Raw genomic sequence first — 17,079 nt, 5'->3', positions numbered from 1 at the left:
TTCAGCATGCAATTAATATTTTATGAATTTCTGGGATTTTCAAGTAGCAATTTTCCAAAGTAGGGTTGTTGAATTTCTGGCCTGACAGGAATCACTCTGGTTTTTGTCTTTGTACATTAGATGTCAGGGATCCCCAATCTTTCTGTGAAGCAGCTCTACAAATATATTTTAGCTACGCCATTTACAAGCTAACATTACCCATAAAAGAAGATGTGCAGTCAAGTCACCGACCATAGGCAACATGGTGAAACCCTGTCTCTACAAAAAAAATACAAAAATTAGCTAGGCATGGTGATGCACACCAGTAGTTCCAACTATGTGGGAGGCTGAGGTGGGAGGATTGCTTCTGTGCAGGAGATGAAGGTTGCTGTGATCCAAGATCATGCCACTGCACTCTAGGTGGGGTGACAGAGCGAGAATGTCTTTTAAGAAAAGGGGGGGGGGGCAATACATATTTAAATTAGTCTATTACTTATCTTTTTTTCTGCTTCCTTTTTGTTCTATAGGGGCAACTTCTCTGTTGAGTCTCCTTAAAGCTATTGCTTCTTTTACTAACTCAATGACATATTTCTACTTGTATTTTCTGTCGTTACCTAGCTCTTTCAAGTTTCTAAATTTTTCGACTGATTTGCAATTCATGTATTTTTGTGGCATCTTGTAACTTATGCATCATCTCTGGGAGATCCCTTTAAAAGACATCATGTTACAAGTGTGCTGCAGTGGCTTGGTGACAACTAACTCTTCCCAAGTCAACATGTGCTTTACACAAGCAGTATGTCTTGCATCCTAAGCTTCTTTTATAGTGTGTGCATTCTCACTCCCCTCCCCTCTCTCTTACTCTCACTCTCACTGTCTTCCTACTTTAAATTATAGCTCCATGTTATGCTAACTGTTTTTCTCACAGTCAACCTAAACATAATGCATTTCATTGTTTTATGGGCAGTTGGTTCCACTAAGTACTGATTTCTCAATGACCCCGCCCAATCGTACACTTGTGCCTGATTATTGCAAATCCTAAATTTTGTGGACTTTTAAAATTTTGACATTTATGGCCTTATAGCAAGTGATTGCCATGCAGAATAATTAGAATTATATTAGTGATGTTGGTAATTGACTTCATTGCCCAGCTCCATAAGCTCTCTATGGTTTGGGAGGTAATGGAATTTAAAGTTTTGCCAGCTAGGCTTTCAACTTTGGCATTTTCAGATTGAAAGATGAAGACACCCCATATGAAGTATTCTTGACTTTTCTTATCTCTTCCTCAAATAGAGTACTAATCTTGAAGCAATAGGTGAAGATTTGATTGCTAAATGCTTACCTTCTGGGGGCAGGTTACCAGGAGAGATCCATTGTACAAATGCTGACCCAATAGGTAACTTCACAAACACGGGCTTCATCTAAGATCTTAGTGCATTAATAAAATAACACTGTTTTAAGGTAGCCAAGTATAGAATAGTCTATAAGGTTATACAAAACCTCTTGTTTCTTTTTATTAAAATTATAAATTTAAATTAAATCAAAATTATATTTTCATGAAGCTACTCATTACGTAACTATCCATCTTTGACACATTGTTACATGTAACTTGGTGTTTAAAAATGTTTATGGGCCGGGCGCGGTGGCTCAAGCCTGTAATCCCAGCACTTTGGGAGGCCGAGACGGGCGGATCACGAGGTCAGGAGATGGAGACCATCCTGGCTAACCCGGTGAAACTCCGTCTCTACTAAAAGGTACAAAAAACCAGCCGGGCGAGGTGGCGGGCGCCTGTAGTCCCAGCTACTCGGGAGGCTGAGGCAGGAGAATGGCGTGAACCCGGGAGGCGGAGCTTGTAGTGAGCTGAGATCTGGCCACTGCAGTCCAGCCTGGGCCACAGAGTGAGACTCCGTCTCAGAAAAAAAAAAAAAAAAAATGTTTATGGGTACGTAGTTGTGTGTGTGTGTATATATGTATATATATGTGTGTATATGTATACACACAGATAAACCTACCTATATATATGCATAAACACCTATATATGCATAGGGTTTCTTTTTCTCACTTTTGCTACTCTTTCAAATATATTTATATATATATTTTATATATATACACACACACACACACACACACACACACACACACACACACATGTGGGAGAAGCAAAGTGGACACCTACCCCATATATATACATAAATAAAATAAGGCAATTTCAAAGTAGACAGCATAAGATATAAGTATGGGGTACATGAGACATTTTGATACAGGCATGCAATGTGAAGTAAGCACATCGTGGAGAATGGGGTATCCATCCCATCAAACATTTATCTTTTGAGTTACAAACAATCTAATCACATTCTTTAAGTTATTTTGAAATATACAATTAAGTTGTTAACTATAGTCACCATATTGTGCTATCAAATTGTAACTTGTTTTGTTCTCAGTGAAAAGTGAAATAAAATTACCTGGAATGTTCATAAAGATGGAACTATCATTAGAAGAGTATTGTAAGAATGAGGGCTTTGTGTTTGATAGCCTGGTTAAATGGAAGCCTTAGTTGACTCCATGTTTTATGTTAAGCGAGTTATTTAAGCTCCTGATCCTCTGTTTCTCAATTCTAAAATAGAGGTCACAGTAGTTAACTATGAGATGATGATCTCATAGGGTGGTTGTTGGTACTGAATGAGACAGTGTGAATAAATTGGTTAGAAAAGTGACTGACCTGTGAATGTTAATTATTATTTTTGGCAAATATCCTTATAATGTTATAAATATTTGGTTTATTCTATTTGATAATGTAGCCTCTCTGGTTCATAAACTCCCATCCGTAAAATGAAGGAGTTGGATTAAATATTTTTTTTCAAAATCATACTAGTTGTTTCAAAAGGATTTTACTGGGTCTTCTCTGTTACAGAATTAGAGTTTTCCAGGGGATGGTATTTTATCTCTCTATCTGTCATAGTTTAGTTGGAAGATAGTCTCTACTCATCTGAAATCTGATAATGGTTTCTATATTGATTTTAGCCTTTTTGTACAAGAGACACATATATTTAATCTTCTTAATTATTCCGTCTTTTGGTTTTAATTTTATAAAACCTCATTCTCTGGTCAACACTTTGGACAATCTCCCTTTTATTTTATTTTGTTTTGTCTTCCCTGCTTACACAATGTTAATGCACAGGTATCTTGAAGAAAAGCATGTAGGACATTTTTAAAATCTGTGCAGAGATTGTGGGATTTAAGCAATAGATTTATCTGTGGTTTGGGATTCTTTCTTTCCTCAGATGTTATAATCCATCTTCCAGTTTTCCTAGTCTCTTAATTCTGAAGTACATTGTTAGCTTTAATTTTTTTTCCATGAGAGTTGGAATTTGCCTCCAATTTGCTTCTCCCTTATTGCCCTGGGACCTGCACCCCATGCCAATTCTCTGTGTATTGGCATTTGAATGGTTTTCTATCTTGACCTGGAAAATGTTAAAGTATTCAATAGAGCACCACCTTAACATGCAAAAGAGCAACAGCAACTAAAACAAATAGGGGATTATTTTTCTCATGTAGGGAAAGTCTGGAAAGAAGTGAGTCTATGCTGGTGCAGTGGCTAGGTGACATCAGTAAAGACTCAGGTGCTCTTCACCATTCTCTTCTGCTCTCCTTGGCAGTTTGGCTTCTCAACTCCATGATATTGGTGCCTTCTACAGATCAGGGCATCACATTTGCTTTCAAAGCAGGAAGGCGACAGAAGAGTAGAACCAGTCACAAATACCTCTTTCATTGGAAAGCAAATTATAAAGGATGCTCGTGGCAGACATTGTTGTCTCACTAAATATCCATTCCCAACCCCTTCTGCTTTGCCACCTTCCATCATAAAGGATTAAAAAGCTAAATACTCACTTTTTCTCCTTCCCAGAGAACTGGGAATGGCCATGTGGCACAATGTGACCAATAAGATATAAGAGAAGAAAAATCTGTTGGTGGTAAAAAAGACTGACTTCTGGCACCTGCACCCCTGAAAATACAGGTCAAATTATGCCTTTACTAATATGGTCATACAAAGTAATACCTTATCATATCTTTTAGTCTAAGACCAATTAGATTTGGAGTCAAATGTACTTCTTAGTCCATTCATTTATTTTTTTAAATAAACTTTGTAAGTTCTTTCTTCATATTAAAGAACATGGATTGTACAAAAACCTGTAGAAAAGGCTTAATGCTAATTTGCCTTTCTTCCTTCTTTCATAGTTCTCCTTTCAATTTTATTTTATTTTACTTCATTTATGTCTAGAAGGGACCTTTGCATATGCAGGACATTTTCGAGAATTCTATAGGCACAAGATGACTCAGTCTGAGTTATGATAAACTGAATGATTTTGCAGTATGAAAAAAGTCATATCTTAAACGATTTAATGAACACAGAATAGTTTGTGTATTATGATTTTATATCCATAACACATGTGTTTGCGTATTTGGTGGAGGTTACCTTATACAATTTTGGGACTTTTTAATGTTAATTTATATTAAAAAATCCACTTCTATTGAATCTTTTATGTCCAATTACCATCTAATTGAATGTTTTATATCTCATTTATATCTATGAGATGTTTTATACCTGAAATCTTATTATCTAATCTCTTATAGCTTATATATTTGAAAGAGTGGCAAAAGTGGGAAAGAGAAACCCTATGCATTTATCTTTCTCATGTTTGCTACTCTTTTTACTGGGAATATTTTAAAGGTGCTTCTTTTTCTCCTTTTCTTTGTTCCTATTCTTTCTGGGCTCAGCCAACCATTCAGGTATGATGTGACATCATGGATAAGTGTGTTCTTTAATTGGGTGGTTTAGTGTTCCATGACAAATATTACACTCTGGGGTTGTAAAAGTCTCAGAGTCAGCATTACAGTACAGTGGCAAGAAGCAGAATAATAGGGGACAGGAAAAGATTAAACTGGGTACCAAATTCTCTTTAAGGCTACAATATTTCTATTTCTACCAAGAGGGCAATTGTGCTGCATCTCGTATTCATTTTTCATAAGGGTGTTAACCATCTGGTTCCTCTTGTTTTCCCCTTCTCGCTCATTCACATCTGTTGCTTCTTCATTGTTCTACACATGCTTACATTCCATACTTGATGTTCATTTCCATAAAAATTCATATTCATGAGAATGCCTAGATTTTACCTATAGTTCTTTTAAGATAATTACAGTGAAACAGCAGCCAAGGTCACAAGAAAGAGCATATAGAAATTTGACTTGCTCACTGCCACGGAAATCGATGGTAAGGAATAGCTGCTGGTTGTGTTTTGCCTGTCTAAACACTCATTTGAAAGGAGCACCAGAGCTAGCAGTCTGACACATCCTTCCTGGTTGGGTCACCACATTAAGTGTGCTTAGCTATTTGTAAAGCTATCTGGAGAGAAAGAGCATGTTAAATTAGAAACAGATGGGCAGAATGACACACATAGCTCTGGAATTCACAGTGCAGGGCGGCAGAGTTCAGTCAGGTGCTTGACATCCTGACAATCTTGTCTCTGTAGGAAAAGGAAAGAAAACACCTGGAGATCCTGGGTTTGGTGGTGGTAAGTTCACATTTGGGGCCATTTGCTTTCTGAGTTGCTCAGATTGGTTTCCCTGTTTTTCTTTAAGTGGATTTTTTCATCTGTAGTCTTTTTTTCTTTCATCATCCTCACTACCCATCTCTTGCCTCCATCCTGTCATTCCTGCTACCCCCCAAATCAGTTTAAGTTAAAGTCAAAGCTCTGGGCAACAGGTTAAAGGAAATGTAAAAATTCTCAACATTCTTTTTCTTTGATGCTGGAGTTTCTTCATGCTCTCTGTCATTACCAAGCTGACTAGATACTATTGTATTAAAAATAAAACATTCCAATTAAAATTCTATAAGGCTATATTCATATTGTCTGACTATAAAGCCAGTGAAGGGGCAATGTGATTAGTAAAAATCAGTAGTTTTGATTTTTGTAAACAACATCTTGAGACATTTTTAGTGTCAGAGCAAATATACAAATATGAAAAGCAAATGATATCAAACAACTTACTTAGAAATTAAGATATTTAACTCTACTTTTAGATATAATTATATTAAATCATTAATATGAGAAAGTATAAATGCATTTGGACATTTTCTCAGGTAGGAGGTTATGTGGTATCTTACAAATAATTATCAACTGGGAGTTAGAAGGCCTTGTGTCTCATCTTGGTTTTGCTATTAACTTGCCATTTTCATTTTACTTTTTAAATAAGATGAGTGGATTTACATTAAGTGTTCATTAAAATCCTGGCTATGTTCAAGAGAACACAGTGGCCTCAAATGGGGTAAGTACTTTTGGTAAGTTAATGAGGGAAGAGGGAGCTCTATGAACATTTGATTTAGGTCTGGGTAGGGGAGGTTGTCACAAAGGTTACTAACCTGTAGAGTAAGGTGTCATTAAAGAGGTAGGATACAGAAAGGTATTTGAGTAAAAAACAGTGGAGACTTTCCCGAGCTGTCACAAAAGGAAACTCAAGCTTTAAAAAGATAATTAATAAAATATCCAGGGGCAAATGGCAATTAGAAGCTGAGGTATAAAAAGAGGAAGTAAATAACAACATAATAGGACAATCTCAAAAATAATTTTCAAGTGAACAAAAAATAACCTTTGAAAAAAATCAGAATAAGCAGACCTTTGCTTATGATTTATTCAAAGCAACATGTCACTGCCTAAATAGCATGTCCTTCTAAATCAGGGTTCTCAACCTCAGCGCTGTTGACATTTTGAACTTAATAATTCTTTTTTTTTTTTCTGGGGGTGATCAGGTGCATTTTAGGATGTTTAACAGCATCCTTATCTATATCCACTACATGCTGATAACATCCCTATCCCAGTCATGGGAATCAAAAATGTCTCCAGACATTGCCAAAACTGTTCCCAGTTGAGAACCACTGCTTTAAATGAATCAATAATTTTTGGGAGGCCATATGGCTTAATGGTTAAAAGCTTGGGCTCTGGAGACTGAGTTCTAGGACTGGATTTAAGTCCAAGTTGTATTACGTTATCCACCATGGGCCTTGAGCAAATTACTTACAAAGTAGCTACTATTATGTAAGTTACTTCCTAAGACTCAGTTTCTTAATTTGTAAAAATGGACTAATAAGAGTACCTACCTGCTAGGGTTATTGTGAAGATTAAATGAGACAATACATATGGAACATTTAGTGGTATATGGCACATGGCAGCTTCTCAATAATGCTAGGAAGTGTTCCATTATTTGATAGTTATGAAAGGGCACCAAGTAAGAAGAGATGAACATGGTTATTTCTGAAAGCAGACTTTTGGGCACCAGAGAGCCATGGCAAATAAATATCTGGGTTTCATTCCACAAAAGTCTTTAGAGGCATTGGCCTGGTAAATCAGCTAGCAAATATTGTTTGATAATCTCTTCAGTGCCAAGTACTATTCTTATGTCAAGCATGTAGACATGAGCAAGATAGACAAAGTTCCTGCCTTGAAGATCTTATGTATTAAGCGGAAAGATAGAAACCTACCGCAAGTGACTTAAAGCTCGTGTACTATAGTAGCCATTGCTAGTTGTCCATCAAAGTTCATTCTCCACTTTTTCTACCATGACAGAACATGTGGCTTCCCAACTACACTTAATTTCTAAATTTCAATGGTGCAGTAACCGTTTGGGTAAGTTCTTTCCAATAGTCTATGAGAAGAAGTGAAGTGTGTCACTTCAGGTCTTTATCACATGATTTTTAGTGCTTTTACTTCTTTTTGTGAACTGTAAAGTCACAACAATGGGTAGAGTAACCAAAGGAATCTTGGAAGTCATCTGTTAAAAAAGGCGGCACCGCTGTCAGCCTGGGTACCCAAATGACTGTGTGGAGCAAAGGCTCTTGCTTTGGCTGCAACCTGCAAGATTTGCCTGAACTATTCACTGAAAGAGAAGTTAACCCTTATTGTGTTTGAATCATTACATTTGGGTTTATTTGTTAAGCAATTTTTGTTACCAAATGAACATAGGTGATCTAGAAAGGTTTCTGGGAGGAGAGAACATTTGAGCTAAAATCTGACAGAAGGAAAAAGGGCAGCCATATGTGCATCTAGAAGATTATTTCTAGGGGGAAGAATAGCAGGTGCAAGGGAGCTGTCCTTGACAAGAGACTAGAGGCTATCATTAGAGCCCCTATGATATAGAAGGTTCACGCCAGAGAGTAAGGTAGGTGCATATAGATAGAAATGGCATTAGCACAAAATGCAAATATGGCCTCTGGATCTACTTGGTTTATAAGTATTCCATGATAACTGGAAATACTTCTTTCTCTTTTCCCAGGTAAATAGCTGGCTCCATTCTGCCCAAATCTTTTTTTGAAATGTGGCATTTTAATTAGCACATACATCTATCACCTAGTAGTTACATGTTGTTTAAATAAAAAAAAACAGTTGAATTGAACTTGAGCAAAGACCGTATATGAAATCATTTGACATAGATTAGTGAGGGGTTTTCCTGCTTCATGTGATATAGATTAATAGGAATCTATTTTTCAAGTTTTTCTAACAAAATGACCAATTCAAGTTCTGAAGTGGCTGGAGCATCCTGGTAGTTCTATGCTGTTCAAATTATCTGGAGGTCTCAAGAAGATAGATACATTTTCTGAAGTATTAGTATTTCTTTTATTAGGAAAACTCATTTGTGCTCCGTACTGTGTTGCCAACCCCCTAGTATGGCTGTTTACGTAAAATAGATGCCACTTTTCTGAAATAGCTAATGTAATTCTTTTATTTAACAAAAATCATATAGATGTTCTATAATACTTTTAATGTTAGATTGAATATTCATAGATTAAATAAAATTGAAATAAGTTATAAAGAAACAACATTACTATATGCTGGCTTCTAAAATTCAGTGTAATTCTTCCTTTACATTTCATGTGAGTCAACATGAACCCTTTGGTGCACCCATCTTAGATTTGAAAATTCATTATCCCATTGGCATATAAATCAACAAGATTATTGTAAACAGATCTATGAACTTGTGGTTGAAATGCTTGAAGGTCTGAAAAGGGAAGTGAAGAAAGTTTAGTGTGTAACACTTTGCAATGCTATTCTCAGTGACTTAGTCTCGTAAGGAACTTATGAAGAATAATGTGTGAAGTACTGTTGTCTGTGATCTTTGTATGGTTACCTTCTCCTGTTCACTGCTGTTTTCTTAATGCCCAGGACACAGCTCCTGTTACATGGCAGACATAGAACAAGTATTTGTTGAAAGAGAGGAAATAATTTTGTAATATAGAAGAGAATGACATACTAGGTTGATGACTCATGGTCAGATACCTAAGACTTTTGAGGGATTTGATGTTTCCCTTTGAATTTTGTTATATGACACTGAAGATCTATTGATTCCTTGGAGAAGAATAAGGCAAATATTTTCTTTTAAAGTAGTTCTGTCCATAGATTGCATTTCCAGTTTCTATATTCTCTGCCTGTTTTTCATGGCATGTCCCTTCAGATGGGTGTAGCCATAAGAGCATATCAACCAAAAGTGATCATAATGGTCTCATTCCTTGCTTTCTCTATCTCTCTCATGGGTATGGAGTTCTTACTAAGTAGAACTAAAGATGAATCTTTGACAGAGGGTTGAACCCCAGGATAGTTTTCACTCACTATATCTTTCACATCAAATTCTAGAGCTTCCAGAGATCAATCTGTATTCCAGTATATACTTCTTATCCACAGGGACCCTCTAAACCAGTTTAACCTGTCATCTTAACGTATCTATATTTTAAAAATTCATTTGTTGCTGCAGAACATTTACTGCTATGGTTCAGAATGAATCTATGTTTTGTTTCTGTGTAGTGTTAAAATGGCAGTGGTTAGTATCAATCCAATAGCATCTGCCAGGATATCTGGAAGGACAAAACTGACTTCTTTCAAGTCTGTTATAAAACAAAGCAGAAGAAAGCAACTCAAACCATTTCTTAAAGTTGCAAGCTAAAAAATGCAGATGTAAATGGTGAAGACATGAGTAAAACAAATTGTATCTCTTCTCTCAGACCTTGAACTACCCTAATATACCACGTCTGTGCTTCAGACAGGAAGCAAACTCCCTTTCAGCACTTTTTTCAAAGTAAGCTTCAAAGTAGTGACTGGCACTAGGTGGGTGTTGGTGAATGGAGGCTTTTTGGGTTTTGATGCTGATGATTCATCCAAAGTTTATGAAAAGTATATGCAGACATTCGGTTAAAAGGTATGTTTTGGAACACAAGATTTTAAGCTTGTTTAGGTTATTGATCATGTCTAAGCTCTGTTATGTAAATTCCAGAGGAACATCTGAGATCAAAGGAGAAAGATCCAGCTCTGTCTGTAATAGGAATACAATTTTGTTTTCTGCAGACTCTAGCATTACTTTTTTGGGGTTTGTAAATGGCTCTTTTCCTTTTCATAAAGTACCTTGTGTGATGTCATGCAATGCTAAGTATATTTTGATTGCTATATTTATATATAAATGGAAATTACTTGAATATAGCATTTCAAACTTAAAAATTCACAGAAATGCTTATTTGAAAAGATAGCAAAATCAGTCTTGTAAAATTCTTTCAAAATTAATTGATCTTTAAAAAGTTTGAGAATGCTCAGTTTTCTCATGTCTATGATCCATGCAAGGCTGCCTGTGTATTTTGCTCCTTGTGTGTAGATGAGATGATAATTCGTTTTATCCCAAATAAACAAAACAAGAACTGAAGACTTTACAGAAGTTTATGCAAGTTCTGAAATAGGGGAAAGTGATGAAGAAAGTTAAGTGTGGATTCATTGCATGTTCTCTAGATAAACTATCATTTCATTTGAATGCCTCCCCTCACCACCACTTGTCTAGTCCTGGCTATTAAAATGTTAGTTCATTCTAAACAAGAGGTGGAAAATAGGCAGCAGAAAGGAAAGGAAATAAGCTAATTCATTTAAACAACATTTTTAAAAGCTATTCTCCCAACTAGGGCTTTGACCACTTCTACAGCCTCTGGGCCACAATATCAATTGTTGTCAACACCATTTATGTGGAAAACTGCATTCACGTAGTGTAACTGACATATAATTATAACAGAATGAAGCAAAATAGCCCATCCAGAGTACTCAATACTAGAATTAGCCAGAAGTCCAGACATAACGTAAAACTCGGGAATTGAACTTCAAAACATGTATTTTGGAAGTGATGTGAGACAGGGTGTGAAAAAAGGAAGGTTTAGATATTTTAAAGTTTCTAGTAATAGTTTCAAATATGTTAAAATAAAGAAGCAGCAGCAAGGAAGGATTTTGGAATGCTAATTTTTCTTTCACCACTTTGGGACTTGAAAGTTTAATTTTTCCAATATTTAATGGACATTGACCTAGGTCATCTGAAGCTAGATATGGTGCCTTGAAATGAACACTGGTGGATTGTTGATACAAAGGTAGTCGGGAGCCATGTCTACTTTTCTGATGAGAAATTTTATTTGTGCTCTTCTCAGGTAAGAATAAGATAAGTAAAGACTAAGATGAATAAACCCCCCTGGACAAGATTATTTGTTCTGAAATCATTATAACCAATAGCTATATATTCAGTAAAATGATGATTCCTTTTGTTACTAACAAATAAAAATAAAAAATTTGTCAAATTTTGTCTTTTTCTTCACCTCATTATTTTCAGCCAGTGTCTCAGTTCTTAAGTTACTTGTTTATAACCTGATCCAGTGTATTTCTAAATTGCTGCTACTTTACCGTGGTGATAAGTATAATTAAAGTGATATTATTTCTTCCCTGGAGAAATAAAATGTGCCAATTTTTAATGCCTATGTGATTATCACAGCAAGATTATCAAACACACATAAGACATAAGATTTAGATGAACAGGCATATACACATTCATTGTTGAATAAAAATGTATATTCTACATATATATTATATTTTATTATATATATAATCCTTTCTACTTGGTATATGCCCTTTTAAAATTGTAGGGGAGAACCTAAGACAATTATGTTAACGTAGAAAGATAAACATGATTATTAATATTAGTTTACCTATAAAGCAAGTTCTTCGAAATATGAAATTTGTTGGTGAAGATATTTTTAGCTTACAGATATGAGATAATACATTTATTTGAATTAAATCTGAATTGGGACACAAGTTTAGCTAAATTTTTATATTACCTATTATAGAAGGAAAGGGGAAATATTAAATATGAAAATTATGAAGATTACAATTCTAATTGTCATGTTCTTAAGCTAGCACAATGGGACGGGGAAGCAGTCCTCCATTGAAAACATTCTGGAATTCAAACAGTTGCATTGAAGCATATTATGTATGCTATATCACAACATCAGAAACATAAATCTTGATAAAGGTCAGTTTACCTGCTTTCTATTCCTTTCTTTCATTTAAGATATTTATTCTCTGTTATTTCACTATTTAAATACAAGCTCTTCTGACCACTAATGGTAATGACTGAAATAAGTATTTTATTTACTTTTTCTTCTGTCACAGTCCATTTAAAGTTATCCTTTATAATACTCCAACAAATTCTGTTACTACATTCTTATACAGCTCTCTCCTATTTTTCTAAATGCTCAAATACTAAACCACAACCACCTGGAAGCTGCATAATTCTATGAAGGTCAAAAATATTCAGTTATTTCCCCAAAGTAAAACAGCCTTTATTGTAACCAATTCTTACATTCTTCTTCCTATAATGGAGATTTACTACCCAGAGAAATTAATAGCCCAATGTGGGGGAAAGAATTCACATTTATTGAAAGTTACTTTATGTTAGGCATTTCACATGCTATTGCATTTCAATATTTCAATGGTTCTGTAAGATGAAACTCAGAAAGTTCAAGTAATTGCAAAACTTATGAGTAGTTGAGCTGATTTGACAACTTGATAAATCCACTTGACTCTAAAACCCATGCTTTGACCAGCATAAAACCTGTGGCTAATAAAAGAAAAGAACCAATGATGCTTGAAAATATATATTCAATAGAATTGAGAAACACATACCTTGACTTTGAGTTTGTATGTACAGTCTGAGAAATGACTTCAAAATTGACTTGCATTTTTGTTTTTGAAATATATAGAGAAGTGTTTCTTAAGCTTTTTTTTTTTTTTATTATCGCTCCCCTAAAGAGACTTTTAGACATTTTTCCCGCAGATTACTTCGCTGTCCCATGAAAATGTTAAACCACAGATATAGTGTATATCCTATTATGTACTGTGACTCTTTGGAGGACCACAAAACATTATAACAAGAATGTTCACCTCTTTGGGTGAGACATTTAGACCACAGGGCATTGATGATTGCTATAATACCCCCTTCCTCCTCCCAGCTCATTACTAGGTTATTTAGAGGAGCAGGCAGAGTGGAGCAAGCACAGCCCTGGACTTGGACAAATCCTGCCTAGATTCTGGTCTTGTCACTTGTTTCTTTTGGGAGGTGGGGCAAGTGGCACAGCCTCTCTGAGCCCAGTTTGCTCTTTAAGAAAATGGATTTATAATTCCTAACTTATCAAGTCATTGTGAGAGTGAAAAATGATAGCATCTTTAACATACCTAGCAGGAGCCAACAGAGTTCTCAAAAAGGGAGGTCCTTTCCTTTCCTTCTGGAGATACCACTAGACTGTGTTTTCTGGGAAAAGGGCTTAAAGTAATAGTCTAGAATCTGCGTAAACATAAGATCTGACACAAACTCTACTAACTAGACATGGTTTTTCTCTCTGTAACATTACAGGGCTCATTGCTAAGTGTCATTTTAAGCTTTATAATCTGTGGTTTTCTCATACCATAGTAGGCCCTCCCACATAAAATGATTAATCACATTTAAATTTTTTGTTGGCACTTTTAATCTCTTGCCAAAATTTTTGTGACAATGTTTTCCCCCTTCATACATCCTTCAGGCCTTGAATATTAAGAGTTAAGAACCACATGCAGCCATGAGTGACACCGGTTGGCCGAATAAGAATACATGTTATTTGGACTGGAAACTGTATTTAGTGATTTCCTCAGGATCATTCTTCTGGAAATATAGATGAAAGAAACCCAGCCATGTTTCTAATTTAACTTTATTTCTATTAATAGCTATTATAGAGTAGACACATACATGATATTAGATGACAGCTTATTTTAAAGAATAAAAACCAGTTTTCAAGGAAATGATTTTTCTCTATATACCAAAGTGTTAACATTAGTTAGAATTCAGTGCACAACAGAAAGAGGCAAACTTCGAATGAGCAAACAATTTGATCATTGACAGTGTGATTATGCCTCCCGGGGAACACTAAAGAGCTAGCTTAAGTAGGATAGCAAAGAAAAAACACGGAGAAACATAGAGATAGTTGAAAGCTTCTCTTGGATTGTGGAATTATTTGGAATTATTTCAGACAAACAAAAATGTGTAAATAACACTTTAATGAGCAGCCATGTATTCACAACTAGTTATCCGGAGAAAATGTTACAGATACTGTTGAAATCTCTCATGTGCCTTTTCCTAATTATAATCTCCTCCTTTTCCTGTTGAGATATATATTCTCCTGAATTTGGTACTTATTATTCACATGCGTTTCTTTCTTTCTTTCTTTTATTTTTTTTTGCGTGTATGTATCTCTCTTAGCAATAAGTTGAGTCATATTGCATGCTTTACATTCATAAGGTAGATAGCACAATACATGTATTTTTCTGAAATTTGCTGTATATCACCCAGTGTTATGTTTACAAGATTTACTTTATCTTTGAATGTTTTATTTTGAATAGCTAAGTGATTTTCTGTAATGATATATTCTTTAACATTACATCATGTTATTATTACTTTTATCAATAAATAATTGATTTGATTCACATTTAGTTGCATGTTTGTAAGTCACTTTCAAGGTGATGGGCTTTTAAATCTCTTTTGAAATAATTCATTCTGAAGTACAATCCATCTATTTATTTATTTATTTATTGGTAAAATGATATTTAAGTAACTTTCTAGCCTGTGACAATGCTAGGTATTAAAAATACAGTGGTGAGCAAAACAGACATTGTTCCTCTTTTTATGGACTTTACAGTCTAATGGATAGACAAGTCTTAAATTACACCAATAATAATATATGATTCACTGAACATAAATCTATTGATTGCCTTGTATGAATTTAAACAGTGAATCAAACAAACAAAAAAGCTCTGATGTTGCAGAACTTACATTCTAATTGGGTGGTTGTGGGGAATGGGGCAGGCGTATAGTAAGTGAGATAAGCTAAAAGTAATATAATTAAGAATTATATAATTAAGAAAATATTTTAATTATGAAATCTGTAAGCTGGGCATTGTGGCTCACACCTGTAATTCCAGCACTTTGGGAGGCTGAGGTGGGAGGATCACTTGAGGTCAGGAGTTCAAGACCAGCCCGGCCAGCATGGTGAAACCCCATCTCTACTAAAAATACAAAAATTAGCTGTGCATGGTGGCACATACCTGTAGACCCAGCTACTCAGGAGACTAAGGCAGGAGAATCACTTGAACCTGGGGGGCAGAGCTTGTGGTGAGCTGAGATTTTGCCACTGCACTCCAGCCTGGGCCACAGAAAAAAAAAATCTAAATAGATAAATAAATAAATGGAAATAAAAAGAAAAACATAAAGTATGTTTAAAGGTGATACATGCTATGGGGTAAAATAAATGGGGCTAGAGCCAGGCTAAGCAGTAAGGGAAAGCTGTAGTTTTAAATATACTGATCACAGTACATTAGTTCTTACTGAGAAGGTGATGTTTGAGTAACTATATGAAGAATGTGAATAAAGGTGAAAGACTGAGCAATGTGTAGATGCGTATGGAGCAATCCAGGCAAAGGGAGCAGCACATACAAAACCAAGATTGGAGTAGTGACTGTCAAAGGATAACAGAGTGACAGGAAAAGCAGTAGGGAATGATGTCAGAAAGGCAAGAAGACTGGTGATATAGGAGGGTTTTTTTTTTTTTCTTTCTTTCTTTCTTTTTTTTTTTTTGCCATTGTAAGGACTTTGGTTTTTACTTGGAGTGAGAGCTAAAAATCACTGGAAGGTTTTGAGTAGACAGATGGCATGATCTGACTTCTGTTTAACTCAGATCACTGTGCAAGCAATGTTGAAAATTGAATGAATTGGGCACCACAGCAGAAGCTGGGAGGCCAGTTAGGAGGCTTATGGAATAATCCCATTGAGGGATCATGGTGGCTGGAACCAGGGTAGCATCAGTGGAGGGAGTGAGATGTAGCTGTCTTCTGGACCTATTTTGAAGGTAGACTCTACACGATTGCTAGTGGGTTGACATAGTGTAAGAGAGAAAGAAAGGAGTTGAGAATGACTGCAAACTTTTTGGTGTGAGCAACTGGAGAGATGGTTTTGCCATTTCCTTAGATGGGAAACTTGGTTTGGGATATATTAAGATGCTTCTTGAGTCATCCAAAATGAGATATAGAGTAAGCAGTTGGATATAAAAGACTAAGTTTATGTATATATTTAGCTTGTATTAATTTGTAAGGACTGCCATAATGAAGTGCCACAGCCTGGATGACTTAAATAACAAAAAGTTATTTCCTCACAGTTCTGGAGTCTGGAAGTCTGAGATAAAGGTGTTTGTAGGGTTGGCTTTTTTCAGGCATCTCTCCTTGGCTTGTAGATGGCTGTCTTCTCCCTGTGTCCACAATTTTCCCTCTGTGTCTTAATATCTTCTCATAAGGACACCAGTATTGGATTAGGGTACACCCTAATGGCCTTATTTTAACTTAATTACCTTTTTAAAGACCCTATCCCTAAATACAGTCACATTTTGAAGTGCTGGAGGTTAGGTCTTCAACATACGAATTTTGGAAGGGCAGCACATTTGAGCCCATAGCAAGGCTCATGGTCTTAAGAGACATGTGACTGATTGAGATTGTCAAGGGAATGTGTTTGGAAAAAAAGAAAAAGAGAAAGATCCATGTGCCAAACCCAGGGGGACTTCACCATTCAGGAGTCAGAATTAGGGAAACTAGTTAAGAATTTGGGCCGGGCACAGTTGCTCACGCCTGTAATCCCAGCACTTTGGAAGGCTGAGGCAGGTGGATCATAAGGTCAAGAGATCGAGACGAC

Source organism: Macaca fascicularis, chromosome 5 (assembly GCF_037993035.2).
Source record: "Macaca fascicularis isolate 582-1 chromosome 5, T2T-MFA8v1.1".
Taxonomy (NCBI): domain Eukaryota; kingdom Metazoa; phylum Chordata; class Mammalia; order Primates; family Cercopithecidae; genus Macaca; species Macaca fascicularis.
The sequence above is the reverse complement of the archived record's forward strand: the minus strand, read 5'-3'. Positions refer to the sequence as shown.